Raw genomic sequence first — 21,167 nt, 5'->3', positions numbered from 1 at the left:
CAATACCTGAATGTGAGAAAAATGGCAACGCTGCCTGCAAGTCTGGGACATGACTTTCAGTGCCTTTTGGGGCGGGGTCTTCATGACAAAACCTGCACTAGCAGTTTGAGTGCCTCAGCTTCAGGCAATTTCTGTAATTGAAATTAATTAAAGTATTTACTAGCTGCTGGGATCTGAAGCGTTTGTCTCTCCCTTTGTTACTGCTCATATGAAAGGGGATGCCTGCTCTTTAATAAACTGCATGGTCTGCAGGAACTTGTGGCAGAACAGTGTTACTTTGGGGGACACAGATCAGCAGTCAAGGAGGTGAATTTTAGCAAGGAAGAGGACTCACCTGTCCCTGTTAGTGTTTTTGTGAGCATTAGAGCTTCTTAGAAAACGTGCTGAAAAATCAAGAGGGCTGAATTCTGGGGGTGCTGCTACTGTCCAGGAGCTGCTCTGTGTATCTCTGGTGAGTGATCCAGGGCACATGGCTGAAGGGGTCTGATGCTGTTTGTCTGAATGGTCATTATTGGGGAGACACCTTCTTTGCCCCCTTAACAGATACCCAGTATGCAGTAGGGTTAAGGGGAGGCTGCTGACAAGGTACTTCTGATCTGCAAGATGTCATTTATCTGCTAGTGCTAGATAAATACTCTTCTGAGGCTGTGGTGGATGTAGCATTTCCTTCTCCTTCTGCTGTCACTTCCACAAAATGTAGCCTGGAAGCAACACCTGAGTGATAAAATTCTTATCACTCCAAATGGCACTGACAGGAATGTGGGATTCCCAGTCCCACAGGTAACAGGGCTGATGGAGGGAATCCTTTGGACTCCAGAAAGGTGACTAAAGGCCTAAAGGAGACTTTTCAAGCAGTCCCCACATGGTTTGGTCTATGTTCCTGACTCTGCACCCAGAGAACTTTTCATTTGTGAAAAGAATTAGATTCTTTTCCACTCCCTAGTGGAAGAATCAGTGAAAGTCCCTCTTCTACGACTGCAGCAAACAAATTTTCCTCCAGAAAAAGTTGTGTTTTGTGGGCCCAAAAGACACCTTTCAAAACAGGTTTTCTAGTATCTTTGTTCATGGTTCCTACTAGAGCATCAGATGACCTCAGTGGGGCTTTCCTGGCAAGCTGGTAGAACCCATGCCCTTAAATGAGTAAATCAGTCTGATTCCACTTTTCTCCACTGCTTGTGAGCAGCACAGATGGTTCTGATTCAAGTAAATGCACCTCACATGGCAATGCTTGCAGTGCTATGCATTACACTTGTGCCAGGACCCCAGAGTGGGTTCTGAAAGGTGTTTTGGGTATTGAATCTCTGCACCTGAATTTAAGGCTGATAAAGCAGTTGACAAAATAAAAAAAAAAAATTGTTAGGGAGTTCAATTAAACCATTGTCTAGTAAGTATTATTAGGGGTAGCTGAAATGTTATTTCTCTTGGCTTTGGTTAGGACCAGTGTCTATCTCAGTCTGCTTTGAAACTAATTAAACTCAAACCTGCAAGGTGATGTGCAGTAATTAAGAAAAATAATTAATAAAATCAAGAAAAATCTGCTTGGGAACCAAAATGTGTGACTTGCTTAGTTGAAGGCAAAAAAAAATCTACAACTATCTGTCAGAATATATTTCTTTGTCTCAGAAGAAATGGAAACTAGGGAAATTGAGCAAAATGAACTTGAAAAGCTAGTTTCTGTATTAAATCAACACTAGTGTTCATCTGTTATCAAGTTAAGACATTTTATTTGGTAGCAAAGGAAAGCTAAGAATGTTTAAATGCTCCTTCACACAGGTCTCCCTTACCCTACCCAGCCTCTTATGCTTTTTATGCTTTTTTGTACTTGTTAGCAGCTTTGCTTAACAACTCCCTAGAGAAACAGGGAACAAAAGATTACACAGATGTTTTGTTAAAAAATAAAGAAAAGAAAAAATATGAAACCACCAAATTAAAAAAATGGGAAAATTATAAAATCTTATGTACTTTTCAAATCAATTTTTATGCAGCTGCTTTTAATCAAGCTTTCATAATGTTTATCTACAGTAGACTTTTCCTGTACTTAATAGCTATGTACAGCTATTGCCAGCCAAAAGAAAGGTCATGTTAATGTCCTAGTATCGTTCTAATTGCATGAAGTACAGATTTGCTCTCCTTACCAATTTTTCTTTCTACTGAGTGCTGCAGCTTTCTTATGCTCTGTTGAAACAGTGTGTTAGTGAAGCTGTTCTCAGGCAGCACAGTTCATGCCAGACCTGTGGGTTTCACCCAAGCTCGTGTTAAGGCTTAAGTACTTTGGAAGTGACACACTGTTTACTTTTGATTTTTGTTCAGTCAAAATGTAAATAGGACAGTGATTTTGAGGGCAGTGATTTCAGAGAAAGTTATGTGTAGAGCTCTAAAACGTCAGCCAAGATCTCTTCTGATCCAAATGCTAAAGATCAGCAGAATTGACATGCATTGTAATAATAATGTATGTGCTCTTCAAATGGCTTAGCTGATTAACACATAAAAGAAACTAGCAAATTTATTACAGTATTCTATTTAAAATCCCTTACCATGTTTGTACATGGTGTCTGAGCACTGTCTAGTCGTGGGCAGCTTTCAGAATGGTGTGAAATATCCTCTAAGGCTGAGCAAGACACTGATTAACTTGACTTGTTCTGTCACATTGGTTCTTGCTCACAAAAATCGAGCATGTTTATGAAAAGACTAGATTCAAGCTTATTTTTAAATATAGGCTTAAAACCTTCTTAACTTCTTACTGAACTGTACCTTAAGGGCAGTTAAGCATCTGATCACTTCATAGTTAAGATACAGAAATGATGACTCACTGCTGTGAGAAGTTGCTGGGCATTTGCTCGGCGGTGTTTTTTGTTCTCTGTTCCAGTATCCCAAACTACAGAGTGACATGCTGTGTTTGGAGGTGCCCCGTGGCTGGCAGTGTGTCAGGCTGCAGTGCAGATGCCCTGTAGCTGTGGAGCAGGGATGGCTGCTGGCCTGGCAGGCTGGCCCGTGTCCATGGCACTAATTGCTTTCAGCACGCCTGAGCTGTGCCCTGCTGCTCTGCTGGCATCCAATGGCTGTCCTTTGTTTCCTGTCCTATATTGGCCTGCAGTCTTCTCCCATGTCACATTCCTGTGTCCAACTATTGTGCAGCACAGCCTGATTTCTCATGCTGTACAAAACATTCTTTTCAGATAGAGGAGAACATCTAGAATTGAATTAAAAGTCTGACCCTGAGCTCTCAGAAGGGCAGGGTTACAGGTGTCTATCAAATGCTCATCTGAAGGAGCTTTGACCTATGCTGCACTCTCTCTCTATTTAGATCTAAGCATTCCTGTCTTTGCAAAACCTGAAAATCCTTCTCAGTGTCCTCCTTCAAAGGAAGAGCCCATGTCTGTGCTCTTTTCATTGCTGTAGACTTTCTATCTGTCCTGCCTCAGTTTAGGCATGGCTCTGGATCCTGGGGCATGTTAGAGCAGCCTGGGCTGGAATGAACTGTGGTTTGAAAATTCCCATCAGTGTGTGGAAAGATGGACAGGCAGATACCTGCCCTCCCTGTTATTTCACTATTGTTTTGCCTAATTGTCTTCCTGCTCCATGTGCTTGACAGCCTAATCTCTTCTCCAGTGCCCAGCTCTGGTACAGTTTCATCCCCATAATTCCCTGTAGGGCATGGGATCATAAGAAACCCCAAGCACTGGGTGTGTGCAGGGGTCCTGGCAGAGGGGTGCTGGAGGGCATCACTGCAGGCCCTCACAGGGTTTCTGCCCAAGAGTTGCCAGTAATGGACAACCAGCAGGCAGAGTAGTCTGGGTTGATGGCTGCTGTGTCAGGGAGCTTCTTTTTTGCCCAGGCCACCAGGACTGCACTTCTGCTTTTGGAAATGCCTGGTGTAAGCAATCGCTCTCTCTTTCACTAATCGTACCAGTGTATTTATAAAAGTTTTCCACTTCATACTTTGTCCTTTGAAATCTGGAGGCAAGACCCAGCAATGTTTCTTCAGGCTGCCTTCTCTTTCAAATCCTGAGCAGGGGTTTCCTCTCAGCATTCTCAATCCATATGTCCCAAATTGCTTTCCTGCAAACTGCTGCTGCTGTGAATGGTACTTCTGCATTACCTTCCTGTGGTGTTGATTCCTTGTTTTCACAGTAGCATTTCAGCTTTTAATTCAAGGGGGACACCCTTACATGAAATGTGCAATGTAATAGAAAGTGTTGTCCATGTTGCTTCAACTGCCTTGCTGCTTTTGGTTTATCTGGGTCATGACTGTTGCATTGCTTCTAAACTGTGGCCAAAGTAAATGACTGGTTTTTTTTTTGTTTTGTCTTCAGTTGTGAATTTTAAAAGTTGTTCTTCCAGCAGCACATGAACAATAATATTAATTTGTGTTGTTTAATTCAACTGCTGCATTGAAAGGATGACATTGGTTTTAGTTTTAATTCCTTTGGCATATGTTTCTTAAGCTGCCTGTTACATGGAAGAAGAGCTAAGGACATTTCTTGGAGTGGCATTTCCAGGTATTAAAATAGTTTGTTCTCTGTTGTGTATGGCTATACATCCGACAGAAAACTTGTGAATGATGGTGGGCCACTTAGAATCCCAGCATTGAAAATATTGCAGACAAAATAAAATACCAAACTGTCTCACTCCTGTGCCTTCCCCAGCTTCTCTGTTATACTCAGCTGATGCTGGAGCTTCTCCTGTGCCCGAGGAAGGGAATGAGCCCTGAGCTGGGGCACGTTGCCTTTCCTAGCAGCAGGTCACAGTGTTCCACTGGAGCTCCTCTGTGCCAGGCTCAGGGACACACATCCCCCTGGCACTGTCAGGCAGCACTGCTGCACTGCTCATGTTGTGTGTACTGAGCACAGGCCAACTAGAATAAAGTGTGTTTGCACACTGCCTGGCCTTGCAGGGCAGGGGGCTGGCTCACATGTTGATGACAGAGAGACAAAATGGAAAATGTTCTTAAAAAGGGGAGAAAGGGTAGTGAATGAGGGCAGCAGGGAAATGGCACCGAGGAGAAGCTGGGAGAGGTGGGAAGAGGTCACTGCATTGGACAGTGTGGGCAGCACACATGAGGGGAGGTGCAGGAGATGGCAGTGGGTGTGGGCCAAGGCACTGTCCTTAGGCATTGTCCATTACCATGTCCTTCCAATACAAGAGGAGTTTGGATTCTGTGACATCCCACAGCACAGAAAAGAGATGCCTGTTTTCATTCCCATGTCACCATGCTGAAATTGGCCATTCTGGCACCCTTCTTATCAGCAGGTTCAATTCCATAGCTTGGACTTCGTTCTTAGCACCAATATTCAGCACTGGATAACCTCACTGAAATACAGATGTGAGAGCAGGACCAAAAAGGATCCCAAAGCCTCTCCTTGCTCAAAGGCTGGCACAGCAGGCACCTAATTGTACATTGATATGGCAAACTCTGTATGTGATAGCAGAGAGTAGGAACTTGGTGAGTGCTTCAGCTGGAAGCAGAAAACTGACATAAAGAATTTCTAAGCTAATTAAAAAAATGATCCATGAAGTTCAGATAGTGATAACTAACATCCCATCCTAAATATGCAAATTACTCAGAGGAGGTATTGATGGGCTGTTCTTTAGGACACCAGCTTGGTTAAACAGGATGCTCTTTGCAGCCCTTTTTGTGCAAAGGGTCTGCCCTTTCTAATCATCTAGCCAAACATTTCTATATAATGGAACTGCTTTCCATTTCAAAGCAAAACTTGGGCTTATTTTGTGTTTTTCTTTTTCTGTTAGGGGAATTCCAGGCTTTTTTTAAACAAAAAGAGAAAACTGCTAAGGTGTGTTGGGTACTAGTTTGGTTTCACTCTTGGGAGGAGGAGTGAAAGGTTTTAAATGTTATTTTCCATATGATTCTGTAATTAAATTCATTTAACATTATGAAGAGCTTGATATAGTCCATTTGGAGAAAATTTCAAAGTAGGTGTAGGTGGGGTTTTAAATGAATTGTCTGTTGTGTATTTGCCTTGATCTTCTCTTACTTCTTCCTTATTGTTTTCTTTTAATCACTTTTATTGGCTCTTACCTGTTTTCATAATTCTCCTTGTGGAATTGGCTGAAGTGTTTATTAGTGTTTCATGATATAAATGTTTTAACTCATCTCTTTTCTGGGTGATTTAGGGCTGAATTAGCTATGTCAAAGAGGAAATGTCTGTTGGATGCTCTGTGATTCTGTCCATCAAGTCCAGGACTTCATGGCACATACAAATCCAGAATACATGTGGAAGGAGCTCTGGGCTTTTGGGTTAAACCCTGCTATTGGAAAAGTTGCTCCATCTGTCTAGGCTTAGTTTTGACCTCTCTGAAATGAAGATGATGATAGCACTCCAAGTGAAAGATTTTTTTCCCCAGTATTCATTTGGCAAGTGACCTTTATGCTTCCCAGTCTCCCTGGTGAGGGGGAGCGCTCCTTGCCCTGCAGCAGCCCAAGGAACTGTGTGGGACAGGAAGAAATAGTTTGGAACTTTTCCAGTCCCTTCTACACAGACCACTATGAGCAGGTGTTTCCTTGTAAAAGGAGAATATTAGGTACCATGCTGAACTGAAACACTGCCTGTGCTAGACATATTGGGATGAGATAACTCTATCCTATTTGAACATTTTTCCCCCCTCATCTAAGGGAAAGAGGATTCTTTTTGAAAAATATCGTGAGATCTCAAAGTGAAAGGTGTGAGAGGGAATTGTTTGTCTTGTGGTGTTTGCTGAAAAAAAAAAAATGAATGCAAGAACAAATGGAATGAGAGGAAATGTGAAAACAATGGGAAGAGAAAAACTGCTTTTAGCCTTACAGAGTAGTCATTGATTCATGAAAGCACAAGGATAATTCCTCATTGTACAGCTTTCAGACAACAGCTGGAATATTCACTTTGAGTTACAGACTAGAAAAATGTTAATGAACTGACAGAAGCCAAAGAAAAGTCAGTAAAAAACCCCAGCAGTTAGAGGACTAGACAAATAACTGTTAGGAAAAGGGAGGGAAAAGTAGTGGAATGGAGCATGAGCAAGGAAGACACACAGGTGGCAGAATTTAAAAGAAAGATAAACTCAGAGAAAAATCAATTACTTTTGTAGCTCAAATTCAGAAAGAGGAATTCTGGGGCAAAAATAGAGTTGTAAGTTTGGGGTTTTTTCCCTAAAAAGATTTTTTTGAAAATCTGTTGTTTTAATTTTATCTGGTTTATTCTGAGGAATGATGTAGATAATGTGGAAAATGAGATTCTTTCTAGAAATGCTAAATAATGCATTTGAATATGCTGTACAGATGAAAGGTTTCTCAGTATCTTTCAGGCCTTCAGGTTTCATGTGGCACAATCACCTGAGTAGTGTGTAATCTTGGTCTTGGAATGTTACTAATTTTGAGGACAGCTCTTATCTTTTTTATGCATTTCAATTCTGCAAAGAAAACCTAACTCCCAATTATAAAAAAAAGTGCTTTTCCTAGGTTTAATATTTGCCTTTTATGAGATTATTCTACATTCTGACTTTCAAAATTAAATTCTTGATGAAAGAAATTATGTATAGGACCTTGCATGGAAAAAATGTGGTAAAGGATAATATTTTGCATTTGTGCCAAAAGATTAGAGTAATTTGAAAGCAGGTCTGTGCCAGTACTTAGATGTATAACTTATTTCAGAGAGAAATAACAAGGAAGGGGACTTAGTCAGGGTCAGATGGCTTCAGTGAAAAAATGAAGCTTTTTGCTTTACTGAAGCCCTCTAAATAAAGGCTTTTTTCCTGCTTATAGAAATGGGGACTGGATCAATGTTGTGCTTGTGAATTGCATAAACTTTAGTCTTTATTTCATAAACTTTTCACCTGTTTTGGATTCCATTGAAGAAACTAGGACGGTGCTTGCTCGAAACAGCTCAAGTGCCTTTGCTGCTGAGCCCACTTTGATGTTCTGCAACTCTCTGTGGATATTAACTGGTGCAGCCCTGTGGGTGCTCCCTTTTGGGGGGGCTCTGCACTGCTGGGGGTGCACACAGCTCTTGCAGGCTGTATTTGGCAGAGCTTGGGTCCATCCCCCGTGTCCTGCCAAGAGCAGCTGCTCTGTTGGTTCCTGTTGCTCCAGGGCCATGGAAGCTGGGTAATGTCTCCAGGAGGAAGCACAAAGGGGTTGTTGGAGCCCTGTGCTGCCTTTTTTCCTTGCTTCCATTCAAAGCTCTTGCTCACTGAGTAGGAAAGAGTACAGGGTGTGGGAGGGGAGAGCGATTGTGACAGGCACTTTGCTTTTCCTGACTGTATTGCTAAAAGCACGGGAAGTGGAGACACACTTCAGGCTTGTGCAACAGGGGTTTTGAATGCAGAGCACCAAAATTCACTCATGAGACCCCAAAGGAATTGAGAACAACCCGTAAGAATGCAGCTAGGAATGGCAGTCCTATGAATGGTACTTTAGCCATTGGCCATTCTCTTTTGTTGATTAGTACTCTCCATTGTTTTTATGCATATGGGTATTATTGTGAGACAATATTTAAGCTGCACTGTAGCTGTGCACTGGATGCTACCATATTGAGAATTACTAATCCCCTTGAAGTCCTAATAACCTGCTTGCTACATATGCTCAAAATGTTTCCTACCCATGCATAGATTAGTTTGGAATCAGTCTTGTGTATGAATTCAGTTGTTACTTAGTTGCTCACACATAATCCTTTTAATTTCCCCAGTATATTATCATTCATTGTCTTGCAGTGCAAACCCCTCTTGATTCCCTTGCCTTTTCCCCAGTGGTTCACTGGAATGTTTGCTGTCATGGCTTGGCCAAGGGCATTTCTGAGCTGTGGAACCTAGATACAAAGCTAGGCTGAGCAAAGCAGTTTGAAAAGGTTACCAGCTAGCCAAAGAGAGAGATGGCCATGGATTGCAGTAGATCTTACATCTGAGGTTACTTCAGACTGGTTCCTACCCTGCATTTCACAGTTGAATCCAACAGTAGAAGAAAAGAAGTGACACTACTACCTGCAATCCTGGGCTCTGAAACTGCTGATTGTGTGGCACTGATGATTTGTGCTGGGGTAAGAGCCAGCTGGCCGTGTGCATGTGGCTTTAGATTGCTTTTGAATAAATAGCACTTAGTATGGCTCAGCTTGATATGAACAGGAAGTGCCAGGCAGGGCAACTGTCACTCCAGAACATGAGTCAGAAGATGAAATTAAGGGCTGACACAGATGCATTTATTTCAGTGCCTTCATATTTGGAATCTCTGCCCAGGCAAACGATCTGATAACAGCTCCCCTCACCTACCTTGGATCCATGGGAAAAGAGCCACTGTTGTCATGAGTAACATATAGAAGACATATATAGGTGAATGTCTAGCTCAAAAGAATGTTTCCATGCATTTCATAGACTGGTGTAGGCTGGCTTTAGTCATGTTTTTTAGTGCTTGCAACTGCTCTGTCCACACCTCCTCAGTGAGTGCCACAAGCTCCTTTCCTCATCTTTTCATTGGCAAACTCGCCCCCCTTTTGCCTCGTGTAAATTGTGAGCCATGAGAAGAGCCTTGCCTTGGACTGAGCCCTCACAGAGATGATGGCTTCAAGACTTTTTTATTGGGATAAGTCCACAATTCAAGACTCCTCATGTTTCTAAACACTAAGAACGTAACTTCTTTGGGAGAATTGGGTTCTGTTATGGTTAAGTAACTGCCCAGGCAGATCACTGTGATTTTTAATTACACTTGGGGATGATACATAGAGACCTAAATGCAAGAGAGGGTCACAAGTAATAATTTGGTGTCTTCTATCCAGTCAAGTTTTGTTCAGTATAATTTGTTCAGATTTGGGATCTTTCTTTTTTTTCCATTGACCATTTATTAACTGGTGCCACAGAAACATTCACTGTCCTTTGTTGTAATTGTTGGCCCATTTCTGTATAAAATTTTTTGTGAGTCACATCCCAAACCATACAGACTCCTTTCATTGCCATGACAACAGCAAGGCATGCCAATGTTAGCAAAGTCTGCTGGAAAAAGAGAAGTCAGTAAAATCAAAACACAGTTAATTGAGGTATTTAATATATAAATTCCCATTTTCTGTAATGATCCAAAATTATCCTGCATTGTGGAAAAATGGTGAAGAATAAGCTCTAGATAAATAGCATAGCCTCATGCTGGATGTTGGTCTTGTCCTAGGCACTGCATTATAAAAAAAGATCTTACAAAAATAGTGAGAGTGGAATTGCTCATAGACCTGGTGAAATGTTTGGATCAGAAGAGGATGAAGAGTTAAATGTGGTTACTAAAAAAGTAAAGAATAATTATTAACAGTCAGAAAAATGTTTGATGTTAAATTGTGTGTTGTTCTGTCACTATACCTATCTTTTAATTGCTTAATATTAAAAGTACATTTGATGGGATTACGTAACAGTACATTTTAAACTAATAAATAATGCAGTAACTCATGCAGAGTAATAGGGAATCATTGATGTAAAACAGGTCTTGTAGAGCTAAATGCTGGAAGAAATCTGCCTTAGTCCAAGTGAAGCTGGGAAGGAGGAAGACTGTGGGTGGGACTTGGGAGGTCTGCATCATGAGGGATTATTTCTGTTTTAAAGAAGAGGTGAGAGCACAGAGATAACAGAGATACTATCCACAGCCTCCTTTCTCTTGAACCTCCATGATCCATCATATGGGCTTTCTCTTGGCCTCCCTCTATGCTTTGAAGGTAAACTATTTTGGAAATAGAAATGGAGGATGAGTGTCCTGCAGACAGGGACATTAGGGGCTGAACTCTTGAGATTTGTAGTTTTGAATTCTTCTGCTTCTGCTTGCTCTGAAGGAGGGGGAGAGGATGAATGATGTTGCCTACTGAAAAGCTGTGATTCAGGTATTCCTGGCCTATGTCTAGGGGTGTCCCATAAAACTTTTCTCAACTTTTTTTGTTACATTCACCCTGTTAATATATAGCTGCAGTGGCTGGAGGGCTCATCTTTCCTCTGGTATGTCCTCAGGGTACCCAAATGAGTTTCAGGAGCCTCTGCAATTTCCACAGGATGCAAGTGTTATGTTTTCATTTAATGATAATTGACTCTCAGATGAGGTGGCTGAATGGTGGTGACAACCATTAGTAGCATCAGAGCAAATGTAGACTTGTTCCCCTTATTTATGTCCTTATTTTCAGACCTACTGGAGCTGCTGTAGGCTAGAATGCTGTTTGCTTTGTCTGGGCTCTCAGTAATTCTGCCAATGCCTGCCTGCTTAGTACAGAGTGATGCACTAGACCTCCTCATCCTGCATCACTTGCCATGCTAGGTTTTATTCCAGTTTGGAAGCTCCTGAGTCCAGCTGGCTGTAGATGCAGACAGTAGCTCAGGCACTGGGGGTCTAGCTCTGAAGGAGAAACTATGGAAGTCACTTGACTTACCAAAGATTGTAGTTAATATTAAATATTAACAGTTGCTATCTAATAAACAAGCTTCATGTGAGACTTCACAAAAATGCTATTCATAGCAATAGCTATTCACAGCATTGCAATAGCAATGGTCCTCCAGTGTCACTTCAATTCTGAGATCAGGGAGCCTCTGGAAACAGCCCCTGCACCTGCCTGCAGGCAAATGGCAAGGGGAGAGCCCTTGACACTGCAGAGTGAGTGATGGGCTGGGTGAAGACTTGACAAACAAAACAGAAAACCTTGCAGTTTTCTGAACTTAATATTTAAGTGTACGTAACTTAAAAGCATTAGGCATTTGTGAATCTAAGAAATTCCTTGAGAATTATACAATGCTTGGCTGCAGGTGGAGCCTACAAGCCATAAAAGCTGCAGTTAATGATAAGATTTTGTCTTCATGTTGTGATTAATGTGTGTGGGTGTGGGGCATGTGGACATGGAGAAGAGCACACACTGCTGAGTGTGTCTGTTTGTTATTCTTCTGTGGAATGGACATGTCTGCACTGAATGTGTTTTCATGCATCTGTTGATTTTTTAAAGTTCATTTCTTATACAGCATCCTTTAGCTGACATATTTGAAATAGTTAAGGAATGCTGTAAAATGTTTGTATAGTTTGCCCCTAGTTTGATGGTATTTGTTAGCATAGGTGGTCTCATCAACACAGAAGGTGCTCATTCACAGCAGAGTTTGACTATGATTTTAGACAAAAGACTAGCTGGTGTAGTTAGAGGTCCAAAACAAAACAAAAAAAATTACAACTTATTGAACAGAAATGGCTTGTCTTGACCATTATTCTCTGGGTTGATATTACATGGGTAAATTGCCAACAGAGACTTTTTTCTTAGTCTGTGATTTTGAGCTTGGTTGGGTCAGACTTTTCAAAGCAAGGCATTGGAGTTTTAATCTGATGCAAAACGCTGTGCATCCCTGAGTTGCCTTGTAGGGGACAGAATGAAAAGCCATCAATACCTGGGATGTGTCTCCAAAGTGGTCAGTGACATTTAGTCTACTTTTGGTTGGAACTCGTGTCATGAAATGCAACAGTCCCTCCAGGGAGCTGAGCTCTGCCATTGGGACCTCCCCTAACACTTGATAAGTCAGAATAAAGCATTAATGAGGAGAGATCCAGGAAAGCCAGGCTATAGGACAAGAACACAAGGATGGGATCACTGATCCACTGGCACTGTCTGAACCAGCCATCAGCCCGTGCCTTGGGAAGGAAAGGCAGGAGCAAGCACAGAGGAAAGTGTCCCCAAACATTGTAGGGCTCTCTGTGGGCTGGGGCATTTTTCAGCCAGAGGAGATGTCTGTGGTAAACTGATGGGTTTTTTTTTCTTTCCTGTATTTTTCCAGTCTCTTTTTGAGTCCAGGTAAACTTCTACTACATTTTGTCCTGCATCAAGGTCTTCTATAGCTTAATTATATGTGAATGAAGAAATAGTAATTCTTTTCCTTGTTCTGAATTTTTCATCTACTAGTTCCTCTTGTTACCTTCTAGCTCTTCCACTTGAAGAGCATAAACAATTATTCCCTGTTCATCTATTTCACCTCACTAATCTTTGTAAGCTTCCATTGTATTCCTGACTTAGGCTGATGTACTCAAACGTTTGCAGTCCCTTCTTGCAGAGTTTTCCTCTTGCTTCTTGTCAGTTTTCCCATTTACTGAGTATGAATGTCCACTGATTCAGTCATGACATCCCTAATGTTGTATGGACTGTACCAGTTCATGTGGGTATAACTGAGATTTCTCACTGTGCTGTTTATTGCCGCTGTGGCCTCACTCATCTTGGTGTGCTGTCCTTGCTGCCACCATCTAAGCCTGTGCCGGTGTTCACTGCATCCTTTATCCTTCTTCAGACTTGGAATTTCATTCCTCAGTGACAGTTTTACTATTTGCTGTTATGTTGTTCATTTTGTTTAAGGAAACACTTTAATATACTCCTGCTCGTCCTCTAATGTGATTCGTTCTGCCTTTTCTGCACTTTCTGTCCCTGCATACCGCATCCATTTCTCTTCACTGAATGTCCAACACATCAATTCCATCAGGATCCCGGCCTAAACGAGGTGCTTCGTTTCCCTGACCCGTTTCTTTGGTCGTTTTTATGAGAAAGCATTAGTCTGCTCTTCCTCACGCTCGCAGAAGACCAATAAACCCCACAGTGTGGGCACTGTCTGCATTCCCAGTGCCCGCAGCGCTTCCCTTTAGCCGGGCCGAGCCGCTCCCGCCGCACGTTCCGCCGCCGCTCCGGCCTCGGGGGCGCGCCGCGCGTGCCCGCGCACGGGAGGCGGAGGCGGGGAGCGGCCGGCGCTCTCGCGAGAGCCGCGCGGTAGCCCCGCGAGATCGGCGGCTCCCCGCCCGCGTCATGTTTTCCCTGTGACAATTCGGGCCGGGAGGACGCGGCTCCCGGCGGGATCTCCGCGCTCCGCTCTCCGCGCCCCGCCGGTCCCTCCCGCGGGGCTCCCGGGCCGAGCGCCGCCGCCTCCCCCCGCCGCTGCCTGGTGAGCGCGCGGCCGCGTGGGGCTGAGAAGCGCGGGCAGGGGCGGGAGGCCTGGGCGAGCCCAGGGCCGGGATGGCTCTCCCCGCGCCCTCCCCGCCCGACAACACCGCGGGGCCGCAGCTGCAGCCGCGGGCGGCCGGGAGCGGGGGAAGGTGCGGGCGGCCGTGAGGAAAAGGGGAGGCAGGTGGGGCCGGTCAGGTGTCACTGCCCTGTTGCTGAGGGTGGGACAAGGAAGGGCGTCCTCCGGCAGCTCTTCTTCCTTCGTGGTGGATTTTGTGCCTTTTCAAAGCCGTATAAACTGTGCGAATTCTGCACTGTGCTTCGACTGAGGTCCTCGGAGCCTGTGCTTTTTTCCCCATGAACCTCATGAATGCTGTTGTAGTGTGGCCGTGCATTTTCCTCTAAATGTTAAATGCATCTCTGAGTACGTGCATCCCAGGTGGACCCGGCAGGTGTCACAAAATTCAGTCTGAAATTTGTCATGTTTGCCTTCATCAGCTGTGTGCATGACTGTAGGTAGGTGTTCCTCGTGTCTCCAGACCTGTCATCTGAATTGCACCGTCTTCCCGTGGCATGTTTGTTGGGTCTTGCTTGCAATACTGAAAGATTATATGTATACTTTTACTTAGAGATGATTTCTTTTGTATTTCAAACTGAGGTCCTAGCAGGTGTTTTGTTGTTATGTTTTGAGTTTGGTTTTTTTTAACTGCATATGGTTAATTTCATTGGGATGTTGCTGTACACAAGCTGCTTTTCATGTTTTTTAAAGGGCAGAGTCCTATTGTTATGCCCTCTCCCTTTCACAGTATGTAGGAGAGATTTAGTGCAGTTGAAACATTTTAATTTCTGTTGCCACATATCTAAACTGATTGATTCCTTGTGAGTCGTGTAATTTCTTTAGCTGGAACTGTGTGCTCTATATACATGGAAACATATCCTGTATGTGTCTGTATATGTACATGTGTATATTGTCTTATGAGGTTGATCAGATTTGTAGTTTAGCAGAGTGTTCTATGCTGGTATTTCATAACAAAGCCTCAGTTTACATGTGCTGAATTTAATGCTCCTTGTTAGAGACCCCATGTATACTATGTCTGCTCTATTGGGATGTGGGACTGTGGAGGACTTTGATCTGAGGGTTAAGTCTCACATAGTTTTGGGGAAATTATAATAGATATTTAATGTGGAAAGGTAGACTGTGTACCTGCTCAGTCTACTACTACTTTGCCACTCTGAGAGGAGTCTGTTTTTTGTGTGAAAGATTAAAAGCTGTACAACGTTGTGCTACAGGACAGAGTGGCATTGCCCGTCTCCTGTAGCCTTGTACCTTGTGGAATTTGTTAGGTGGCTGTATCACGGTGGTTGTGTTTTAAAATGAAACATCTTTAAAGCTTTTTGTCTCTGAGTGCAAACCTATAGTGAGGTTTTCCTCTGTGCTCCTGCGGTCTTATTTAAATATGTCATGGATATTTTGTTCTTTGAACATTAGGTGTAGACGAGTTTATGGGGTTGGAAGTATGTAAGTTGAAGGGGAAGTGGGAGTCTTGAAATTTTTTTTGGAAACTGTGTAAAGGAGGTGTTTATCTAATTGTTATTAAGCAAAGGGATGTCAGGTCTTTGACTTACTTTTGCCAAGAGACTGCTTGGCATAGTAGGAATATAACACAGTATTTTTTTGTTAATTTAATCTGTAAACTGAAAAATAGTTTAACAGTGAAAACTTGTTCTGCTGTTTCAGACCTGAATTAAATAGATAGTAGTTGATTAAAGATCTTTGTTGGGTTTTGCCTTTAGTTTACCAATCTGAGGTAGCCATGAAGTTTATTTTTCAAAGAAAACAGTACAGGGGTGCTCTGCAGAAGCATATGAATATTTAAATTTATTAATAATATTAATATTTTAAATGATCAGTAATGACTGGAGTAGGACCATTTTAAGCATGGGGAAGCTACATATGAAATTGGCAGTAATATTTGTGTTTGGTAAAATTGTGTACGTTTAAGATGTTAAGACACATGAAGTATTTCAATTTTTCTTTCTGTTTTTAGTGTTATTATTCTTGTAATACTCATGGGGTAGAGATGTGCTCATTCCCATTTTTAAAGTAAGTAATGGAGACAGAAATGATAAGTATTTTAGGTAGGCTTGGTGGAGCAGGTCATAGGTTGTCAGGAAGTCATTAGCCTTTCAAAGCAATGGCCTTAGATCCTGTACAGATACTTAATCTTCCTCTGTTCATGTAACTTGAAAGATTTTTTATCTTGCACTGGTGTGTTTTAGTTCAAAGCAGAATGCAATTCTCTATGGCTGATTTTTCCTCCCTGCTGTCAAAGTCGTGGGCAGTGAATGGTGAGCACTGTGCTGGTTGTGTTTGCTGGGATTGGCTCTCAGAAGTACTCAAACTAAATTGCTGCCACGGTTTCTTTTTGTGTGTTTCTCTTGCACTGACTTACCGTCAAGTGGAGCATTCAAATCTAGTAGGTGTTAGCTCTTTAAAGCATCTGAAGTAGCCCTCAGAAATCGGAGCTCTGTTGTCACAGGGCTGCTTGAAATAAGTGCTGGTGTGCTGCAGCTGCTTGCTGTGCATTCGAGTCATTCAGAGCAGCCCTTGTAAATTGTTAATATGAAAAAAAGGAAACAAAGCCAGTCTGGAGCCCAGTGGCTGCAGGATCTGCCCATCAACAGCCGGTGTAACTGTGACCTTGGACTGGCCAGGTATATTCCCTGGCCTCTTGTGATTGACCTGATGTCACCACGCTATTTGGGAGAATGTTCAGGTGCCTCAAGCAATCATCTTCTCTGCTGGAAGTTGGAATTAATTTGCTGCTTTAGGAAGAGCCTGCAGTTTGAGTCCTTACTAGTAACAATTTTTTCATTTGCTATCAGGACTAGATAATACTGAAATTTTATCCTCAAAACATTTCCTTACAAATGCGTGAATTTACACAACAGAAGTTTCTTTTTCAAGTAGTTCTAATAGGAGTTCTCTGACTGAAGAAATGCAAATGTTAACAGGAAGTGTTAACACAAAGGGGCATCCACAACTTAGCTGGGCAACCTGCTCCAGTGTCTCACCACCCTCATTGAGACGTTTCTTCTTTATATCCAGAGGAAACCTACTCATATTCAATTTAAAACTTGAAAATTTAGAATTTCCTGTTGTCCTGTCACCTCAGGCCCTGATAACAGGTATCTATCTCTCCATTGCCCTTATATGCCCCCTTTATACAGATATCTATATCTATAGATATAGATTGATATATATATATATTGATATATATATATATGTATGTGTGTATATATCTAAGGGCTGCAGTCCACCTTTCTGCTTACATACAGCTAACTTGAAAGTTGAATGTGTTTGAATTTTGACTGTCTGTATTGCACTCTCCTGTCTGTTGCTGAGTTTTTCAAGTCATGATTTCTAGTAAATACATCTTTAAAATTTCTGTAGTTTTTGCAAGAAAATGTCTGTTCCTATGTGTTGTGGTTTTTGAAAATATTGTTACTACACTACACAGTAGAAGTACAAGTGATTGTACCTTTTGGGGAGAGTGGTAGTGCTAAAACCTCACCATAGTTTTCATCCCTTTTCCAATGAAGGATCAGGCACCTTTCTTTGCTCAAATTGTTGGGATGTTTTGGTGCATAGGGAATTTCTGCTTCTCAGTTCCTCTTCACTAACTACTTTTGATGATTGTGTATGTGGAGCACCTTGCATTCTCAGCTTTTGTTTCAGTAACCTTAAAGCATCTGAAGAAGTAATGGATTAAATTGATTTTTCTAAGTTTATCTGCTGAACAATAATGATAATTTTTATTTCTTCTCTGCTTGGGTAGATTTGTACAGCCCCTGGGGGTTTACATTGAGAAGCTATGATAAGGTTTTTGTATCACTTTCCTTTTAAACACTAAAGCCAAAAGGGCAAATAGCTTTAATTTCATATTAACTTAAAAGTAATTTCATCTTCCTTTAGTCTGTCTCCAAAAAGATTTTTGGAGTAACCAGTTGTGACCAGCTGAAAGCATAGGGTTATATTGGTTTCAATACTATCCCTGAGAATGAATAAATAAATAATCCCACAGGAACCTAAATCATGTAGGAAGACAAAAAGTGGAAGAATATCAAGTAGAACCTTACCATGGCTTACTTCACAAATATGAGGTTAGATGGAATTCAATATTTGGGAAGAAAAATAGATGGTTGTTTGCATAATGAATCTTACTCTGAATGATTATGTCACTCATTCAGTTCTCATATGCTGAGCAGGAGGCTGATAGAAGGAGGAAGGCACTGGCCCTTGTGCTCAGTGGAGGCAGATGTTCACATGAATTGATGCTGGTGTGTGTTTCACTGTGATGTTTCAGTAGGGAAGGACAATCTGCTGTAGCTGCTGTTCTTGGCTTGCTTTCTCTGGGTTAGTTCCTTTTGTTCCTTGCTTCCCAGTCCAGATTTGTAGGAGACCACAACTTATTTTTTCTCTGCTGTTTTACAGTCCATCTCCTGTTATTAGCACTGCTGCCTTTTTTATTTTTTTGCTGCTTCTGAGGACATTTTTTGCTTTCAATTCTGTGTGAACTTGTAGTAATTTCTCTGCAGTGCAAACACTTTCTAATTTATCTTTTTCTCTTTTTCTGTTCTGTGACTGTTTTGGATAGATTCCATTCACCTTGCATCTCTCATGACAGTGTGTCCAGACTACATGGACAGGCCAAAAAGAACATTTGCAGATTCCTGCCTTGTACAGTGATCTGCAGTGCTTTTTGGCACTAGTGGAATAGTGAACAGATAACTCTTCTAGCCAGCATTATGTCCTGCTGGTTTCAACTGTCATGGTGTCCCCTTGCTGTAAGCCAAATGAAATGTCTCGTGGGTTTTACATTTCTGTACATTTCATATTTTTGGTATGTGGCAAGGCAGGATTTTAATTACTTTTATATATTCTTGGTTTCTAAATCACCTCTCCAGTAAAAGGCTCTAAATGTTGTTTGGAGCTCTGATACCTGCTGCTAAATCCTGTATATATAGCCCCTTATTTAGGAAAAAAGGGAAGCTTTCATTGTAAACTTCTAATAAGGATTGCAAAAATTGCTGCACTCCAGCAGCTGGCAGCACGTGAAGCAAGATTCTTACTGGGACTTGGTGCTTCTTTGTAAGAAGTATGAAAGACTGAAATGATAAAAACTTAGGGTAATCTGTCATTTTATGGAACATCAGGAACTGTTAGGAGTGGAACTTGGCAAAACCAGAGACCAGGCCTTCTGCTGCACAAAATAAAGGTACAGCCATATCTTGAATTGCACATTCAGCTCTGGAGTTGTACAGGTTAGGAATTCGACAGAATATTGAGAAAATAATTTAGTAGTCTTGGATGCAGACTAAAGACTTTGGTTTACTGGTAAGAACGTTACATGTATTTGAATGAAAAAATAATTTAAAAGGGTTCTAAGTGTTTATGCTAAGAAACTGAGTTGTTGAAACTTTGAAGAGATTCCACTTGTATAATGCAGCTGTAATTCTGTCATCACAGTGAGGCAGTAAATAGAAACATATTATATTAGGTTTTCTGTCATATTTTAAGCAAATCAGCTTTTCCAGAGCTGTGATTGGCAATGAACTCAGAACTTCTACTTTATCAAAACTTATCTAAAATAACATCCCAGAATAAGTTCTTCAGTAGTCGGTGTCACTTGCAGTGAATGAATTGATTTATATTTTTAATGAGCTCCTAGAATTATCTGATCATTCTGACTGTGAAATCTTTCCTGAGTTTTGTGTGAGCCACAAAATGCTTGGTATTTCTGACCCATCACAGAAGTTAATTTCTCCCTGTTGCAAACAAAGCTTTAACTACGTGTAGCAGCATCAAGAGCTGTGGTGTGATCTGCCTGCCATCTGCTTAAATATTCAATTTTCTCCTCCTTTTTAGAAACCACCCAGGTGCCATCAGGCTGAAGGCACCTTGAGCACAGGAGGTGCTCTAGGAGTCCCTCAGGTTGAAAATAACAAATGGAGCTCTGGCATTGTCAGTGAGCACACAGTGAGGAGCTCTCTGTGTGTGCTACAACATCGCAGGCAGGCAGTGAACAGAACTCAGTTTCACAACCAGATCTTTGTATTTCATTTTGGTGTTTCCTGCCTGTGATTTGGCTGTATAGACAGACTTCTTGTGTTGCAAGCTTTTGTAATCAGGTTCCCATAAAATAAATGTAGTCAGCTTCTGGCAAAGGTTGCTGAAATTGCTGATTGTAGAGAGGGAGAGAGTGAATGCTTCTGAGGTTTATTTTTCCTCTGAGAAAACTTTTTATTTTTAGGATATCGAATATTTACAGCTTGATAGGTGCAGTTTTTCAAGAGCTTTGCAGAAAATAAAGCTTTCAGCTACTTTTGTAGGAGTTCTAAGAGCCTGAGCACTTGGCTTCTGTCAGAATAATTTTGTGTGTGCTTGGTTTCTGCTGTAGTCAGGCTGAGTTAAAGAAAACCGTGGTAGTATGTAGCTTTGTCAAATTCTGTCCTTGTTGTATCTTCAGTGTGTGTGCTAGTGTCACTGATTTAAAAAAATTGATTTTCTTCATACTAATTGAAGATCCTGGACATAATTTTATGCAGTTTATATTTTTGAAAATCTCCATGGACTGTGAGTAGTTCTGCCTACCTTGAACACTATGTTAAAATACATCGCCCTTGTTTGCTGTGTTCATTTGACAACACTTCATGTAACATGAATTTTGCTTTTTATCCCTGTATTACAATGTTTACTTCTTTGGACCTTGTACAGGGAGGGAAGCACAAAGCTGTAAAATAACAATTAAGCAGGAAGATTCAGGTTTGTACAAGCAATGGGAAATCACTGTGCTTCAAGATTTACCTACATTTCGGAGCTGATTGTTCATATTTTCCTTGTCACAGCCTGAACAGCAGTTGCACCTTCTTCCTCCCTATCTGTGGACTTGTATTATTCTTGCTGAATACCAGTGATTACCTGCGTTAGGCAGTGAGGTGGAGCCAATCTGTTGGAGGCAATGATCTTTGGGGGAGGGAAGGGCCCTAAATCAGCTCCTCCCTTCCACGTGTTCCGATGGTTTCTGTGCTGATAAGCTGAGCGTGTGTGCACTGAGGACTTAAAAAGCAAAACATGTTTTGTGGGGAGACTACTCTTACACTCTCTAATCAAATCAACTAGATAATAGTTCTACTTTTTAAGGATCTTTTCTACAACTTTCTTTAAAACAAAACATAAACCCTTTGTTTTTTTTCTTGTCATGACTTCAC

General features: G+C 41.7%; 1 protein-coding gene across 13 annotated transcripts in view; it reads left to right on the top strand.

Moving 5' to 3' along the window:
• The window catches only part of HERC1 (HECT and RLD domain containing E3 ubiquitin protein ligase family member 1), a 102,182-nt gene that overhangs the window by 4,557 nt on the left and 76,458 nt on the right, over positions 1 to 21,167 (top strand). For 8 of the 13 annotated variants that reach the window (XM_071441718.1, XM_071441712.1, XM_071441713.1 and 5 more), the window contains exon 1: positions 13,743 to 13,896. The exons of 4 other annotated variants lie outside the window; for them this stretch is intronic. The gene's annotated coding sequence lies outside the window, so the exon portion shown is untranslated. Of the gene's footprint in view, positions 1 to 13,741; positions 13,897 to 21,167 lie in introns of those variants that run through there. One more of the 13 variants, XM_071441719.1, reaches the window with a different exon arrangement.

The sequence above is a fragment of the Agelaius tricolor genome, unplaced genomic scaffold (assembly GCF_023055355.1).
Source record: "Agelaius tricolor isolate 1412-34295 unplaced genomic scaffold, bAgeTri1.0.p SCAF_16, whole genome shotgun sequence".
NCBI lineage: Eukaryota > Metazoa > Chordata > Aves > Passeriformes > Icteridae > Agelaius > Agelaius tricolor.
This window is presented reverse-complemented; position numbering and strand designations above follow the sequence as displayed.